General features: G+C 38.9%; 1 pseudogene; it reads left to right on the top strand.

Moving 5' to 3' along the window:
• Window positions 1-3,694: 3,694 nt before the first annotated feature.
• Window positions 3,695-5,680, top strand: LOC127080281 (uncharacterized; annotated as a pseudogene).
• Window positions 5,681-6,191: the final 511 nt, after the last annotated feature.

Genomic DNA, 6,191 nt, shown 5'->3' with positions numbered 1-6,191 from the left:
CTTGTGTTTGAGCCGTTTATCCAACTTCGGAGAAACCGTTTTCTTAAAGGCAAATCCTCTTGTTCTTCAAAGAGGCATACTTTGCTTGAGGACAAGCAAGAATCTAGTTGGGGAGAGTTGTTAGATGCCCAAAAGTGCTTATTTGAGCTATCATATGTGGGCATCTTTCACTCTTATACCTTGCTAAATGTGGTCAAAACCACATTCATTTTACATGGAATGCATTACATTGATAAACAAGCTTGGTGCCTTTGATGTGTGTGTTATTGTGCAGGAAAGGCATGAATTAATTGATAATGAAGACACAACAAAATTGGCAAAGGAACCAAAGCAAACAAGCATTCTATCTGCCAGCTCGCTAGGCGAGGATGTGGCGAAGCAAAACCTTCGCTAGGCGAGCTCCTGGCGAAAGGCTCCAGTAAATTGGTTAATTAATTCGCTAGGCGAACTGAAGGCGAAGTGGCAGCGAATTCAGTCTGTTTTGGTGAAATGAGCAGCCAGCACTAGCTCGCTAGGCGAGGCTCTAGCGAGTCCCCAGCGAGCATTCCAGTAGCAAAACCTCTCAACCTCGCTGGGGCGAAGGTTGAAGCGAGTTCTTCGCTAGGCGAAGGTCTGTTCGCTAGGCGAACATGACAGTTCCACAGGCCCAGTTTTCTCTGGGCGCAGGGGCATTTTGTGCCCATTTTTGGCCTTCGCTAGGCGAGCCATTCTACTCGCCTAGCGAACGTGACAGTTCTGCACTTGTCTATAAGTAGCAGGTGCCACCTTTTGTGCCCAACCACTTTTTTATACCACTTTTTACCAACTTTTTCATTTTTTGTACTTTCTCTTAGATATTTTACAGCATTGCTTTGTGGGGGATTTTATGCCCTAATTTCATTTTCTCTTCATCTAGCAACCATCTTCCACAAAAAGAAGGTGGATTCCCATCCAACTTCGATCATTCGACTTGGATGTTGATCGACCCTCTTTTCTTACTTGCCGACCAAGCTACCATGAAAATGAGTAGCTAAGTCTCCATTTGTCAAGGTTAGATGTAGGTGATTTCCAAGCTTTGTATGTAAATGTAAGGATCCTCATATGTAAACTCTTTAACGGTAAATATATGATGAAAACTTTGTTTCTATTTAAAACTCTTTGTGTTGGTATTTGATCGAGAGATGTTTACCGATTCTTGACCTAGGTTTTCATCCAAACTTGTTTGTTAGCTAGAGATAGTAACAAATGATTTTGTTCACCATAAGGTTGAACCAAAACGTTGTCTTTTTGATAGATTGTGTTCGAGAGAAACAATGGATCAAAAATGACAAAACTCACAATGGGTGTTCGAGAGAAACGCATTGAGAGGACTTTGTGAAATTATTTATCATCCAAAGGAGTTTATAATATTGTTGACCGTGCAAAAAAACATGCAAAGCAAATGTAATCATTGAAACCTAACTTTGACAATATTTCTCATATTAATCAAAACGTAACTTTTACCGCAATTAATTACTTTGTATGCAAGATAACTTGATTAAAACCCAAAACCCTAGTGTTACTTTAAGTTAAGATTAATTCAACCATTGAACGGCAGTGATATCTTACAATCTCTGTGGATACGATAACAAAAACCCGACACCTAAAAACTGTCCTTTCCAACACCTGCAAAGGTCAAAGCAATACAAGAGATGCGTGCGCCCAAAACTGAGAAACAAGTCTAAGGTTTCCTTGGCCGCTTGAATTACATTTCGAGATTTATATCCCATATGACCGCCACATGTGCGCCTATATTCAAGCTCCTCCGAAAAGGTCAACGTCATGATTGAACCGAGGATTGCCAACAGGCCTTTGATAGTATCAAAGAGTATCTGTCCGAGCCTTCCATTCTGTCTCCGCATGTTGAAGGGAGACCGTTGATTATGTACTTGACTGTGCTTGATGATTCCATGGGTTGTGTTCTTGGTTAGCAAGATGAATCAGGAAAGAAAGAATATGCAATATACTACTTGAGTAAGAAGTTCACCGACTGTGAGTCTCGGTACTCAATGCTTGAGAAGACATGTTGTGTTTTGGCTTGGGTTGCTAAGCGTTTACGCCAGTATATGTTGAATCATACAACTTGGTTGATATCCAAAATGGATCCGATCAAGTATATCTTTGAGAAGCCTGCTTTAACTGGGAGAATTGCCCGTTGGCAAATGCTGTTATCTGAGAATGATATTGAGTATCGAGCTCAAAAAGCCATTAAAGGTAGTATCTTGGCTGACCATTTGGCGCATCAACCAATTGAAGCTTATCAGACTGTGCAATACGAATTCCCTGATGAGGAGATTCTGTATTTGAAAATGAAAGATTGTGATGAGCCTACGCTCGATGAAGGCCCAGAGCCTGGTTCTCGATGGGGTATGGTGTTTGATGGCGCTGTCAATCAGTATGGAAATGGTATTGGGGCAGTGATTATTACTCCTCAAGGCACACATTTTCCTTTTACAGCAAGGTAACTTTCAAATGCACAAATAATATGGCAGAGTATGAGGCTTGTATTATGGGTTTGGAAGAATGTGTTGATCTTAGGATCAAACATCTTGATGTTTATGGCGATTCGGCCCTGGTTGTTAATCAAATTAAGGGTGAATGGGAGATGAATCAGCCTGGCCTCGTCACATATAGAGATTATGCGAGGAGGATTTCAACTTTCTTTACTAAAAGAGACTTCCATCATATTCCTCGAGATGAAAATCAAATGGCGGATGCTCTCGCTACACTTGCTTCAATGATTGTTGTCAATTATTGGAATGAAGTCCCAAAGATTATCGTGATGCGCTTGGATATCCCAACTCACGTGTTTGCAGTTGAGGAGGTGAAAGATGATAAGCCATGGTATTATGATATCAAATGTTTTCTCCAAAGTCAGACTTACCCGCCTGGGGCATCTGTTAAAGATAAGAAGACTTTGAGGATATTATCTGGCAGTTTCTACCTTAATGGTGATGTGCTTTACAAGAGGAATTTTGACATGTGTCATACCCCGATTTTGGTCCTGAATTTTTTTCATTTTTTCTTTTTCACTTAGGCGTTTGGCCTAAAGTTCATTTGCATACATTCATCGCCAAATCCATTTTTTTTATTGATAGACATCGGTCATTATCTAGCTTCTTGATCATGGTGTTTTTGATCATAAAATGGATTTTAATTATTTGACTTTTTTTTAATTTTAATTTGATTTTAATTTCGAATTAAGTTTAATTCCAAATTTCAATTTAATCTTAATTGTTTATTTTACTAATGAATCAAACTCTAATTGATTTTAATTTCCAAATGAATGTTAGAGTTGATATCAAAGTAATTTTAATGAATTATAGATTAATTTGATTTTAATTTGGTTTTTGCCGATTTGATTATTATTATTTAAATTGATATTTAGATTAGTCTTGGATTATTCCTAAAAATCCATATCTTTTTTTTAACTCTATTTTTAAATCCATATCCAAAATCCATATCCATCTTCATTATCCATTTGGAACCAATTTAAACCATTTCACATCCAAATCCATTCAATCATAACAATTAACCAATTAACCCAAAGTTCATTAATCCAAAACAATTATTCAACAAAAAAAAAACAAATCCCAATTCCAAAGAATTCCATAACAATAACCTGCATCCTTGTTAATTTCCCCAATTACAATTCGTAATCATACTCATTACAAATATGGATTTACAAAGTTTCAATAACTATTACAACAATCAAAACTTGGTAATTTTCTTCCGTGATTCTGGTCGAAACCCTTTGCAAGTAGCTTCAGTTGTTGAAGAATTAATCACTAAAGAAAAGTTGAAGTGATTATCGGCATGGCAAGAAGCAACTCTTGTTGCTGACCTTGGAGCCAAGTTCCAAGTACCAATAATTTCATTTTTTTGCTCCACCGTCAGTCCCATCATCATTAGCCAATTGATGACATTCAAAAAAAGGAGGTAGTGTCGGACCTCACTATCACAATCGAAGCTGATGATAACAAAGGGGATTATATCAAATTGATTGCCTTGCTCAGATGAGGGTTCTTCGTTAGGTGCGGCCGAGGAGTGTTCTCCGCTGGCGAGGAGATCTGTTGTGTGGTACTGGATCAAAGTGATGTTGTTGTTTTATTCTTAGGGTTTTTGGCTGTTGCTGTACTCAAGTGGGTTGGACCCTATTTCATAGACAAGGAGGTTATTCCAATAATAAATTGGGAAACAGAGACTTTCAGTCCTCCGGTGCTTACTATTTTGGTGTTTGCTTCAGTTGCACTTTTTCCAACTATACTTTTGCCATCTACACCCTCTTTGTGGGTTGCTGGAATGAAATATGGTTATGGATTTGGGTTTTTGCTAATAATACCTGCAGTAGCTATCGGTGTTTCACTCCCTTTTCTCATTTCTCAATCTTCCATCATAAAATTGAAGGATGGTTAGAGAAGTATCCAAAGAAGGCTTCTATTCAAAAGTCTGCTGGCGGTGGAAACTGGTTTCATCAGTTTCGAGCATTTGCCTTAATCAGGGTTTCTCCATTCCCTTACATGATCTACAACTATTGTGCAGTGGCAACAAATGTCAAGTACGGGCCTTACATAATTGGATCCTTGGTTGGAATAATGCCGGAGATATTCGTTGCAATCTACACGGGAATTTTGTTTCGGACATTGGCTGATGCTACAAATGAAAGACAATCTCTATCTGCCCAGCAGATAATTTTCAATGCTTTAGACTTCTGTATAACTGTGGCTACAACCATCATTATCACAGTTTATGCCAGAGGTGGCTCGGTTTGTGCGAGCCATATGTAACCGAAGTCGTTCCTGCATTAGAAAAATGATCAGGATAATTTGAAAGTCCAAGTTATGGCTACAACAGGAGATACCATTCTAAAAGAGGACATAATGCACTTACCTCGACCAATTCATCCGCTTGTCGGTACCGCAGGGAGGTTACCGGCATGCTTTTGGAGATGGCTCAGCTTGCCATGGCAATTTTGAGTCAAAATTTCTAATGCAAATGTGGTAAAGCCTGTACAACAAATTATTCAAATTAAGTCTGATTTAAGCATTTTTGAAAAATCACAATCAAAGAAAATCCCAAGTGAAAAATAGCAGAACTGAAGCGTTATATAGCCTATGCAAAGACTCCTAAATCAAAGCTAACGTCAGATGCAAGAAAACCACTGGTAGACTCTTATGTTGCTCTTCGTAGGGCTGATACAAATCCTGGCAGTAGGGTTGCATATCGTATGACACTTAGGCAGTTGGAGGCTTTAATCAGGCTGCCGGAGGCCGTTGCACGTTGTCATTTGGATAATCAGGTACAACCTTCGTTTAGCAGTAAAACTGCTGCAAACATCTATAATAAGAGTGGAGTCCAGTGAGATTGATCTATCTGAGTTTCAAGATCAAGATAGGAAGGAAGAAGCAGGCAGTGGTGATGGAAATAATAATGATAATGATGCTGAAACAATACCTGTCTCGAGTTTACTCCAAAGTACTATGAAAAGGAAACATGAAGAAATTATGCTGGTTCAGAGAACATGTTCTGTAAAGACATGGTATTGGTAGATGGCGAAGGTTCACTGCAAGTGGATCTAGTTCCATATATTGCTGGTAATTCATTACATGGAGTAAACAACTCGTCTGAGAAGCTGGTGCATTCTGAAACGGATACGTTATAATGGAGGCTCCAATCTGGATAGGGTCTCCTCCATTTGATAATAAGAATCCTTGTAGGGAAGCTCCTAAGCGCTATTCCTTATATTGTGAAATCCACCTTCCAAGTTGGCTTAAATGAGCAAGAAACGGGAAGAGTCAATGGGCAAAACCTTGCGAAGCATCCTTAACTGAGCAATCAACACCGTCTTTGAATCTTCCGGAAAATTGGGTGGAAGCATTGGACGAAACATCAGAATCACCAACCATAACCTACTACAAATAGGCTGCAATCATCATGCACATTCAACAAGTCAGAGTTCAAATATATCAAATCCATGTTCATAAACCTGCAACATCAAACACAACGAGATTCTACCGATGATGATGAAATCGTTTGCTTAGGTGCATCGTTCTTCATGAATGACAATTACCAGCTGACGGAATTCACATTTGGCTCTCAACATATTCGACTCTTCTGTCTGCATTCTGCCTCCACTGTCATTGAATCAGGTTCTGGCATTGGTATTACTGGAA

Source organism: Lathyrus oleraceus, chromosome 5 (genome assembly GCF_024323335.1).
Source record: "Lathyrus oleraceus cultivar Zhongwan6 chromosome 5, CAAS_Psat_ZW6_1.0, whole genome shotgun sequence".
Taxonomy (NCBI): Eukaryota; Viridiplantae; Streptophyta; class Magnoliopsida; order Fabales; family Fabaceae; genus Lathyrus; species Lathyrus oleraceus.
Note: the sequence above shows the minus strand (reverse complement) of the source record. Positions and strands in the feature narration are given on the sequence as shown.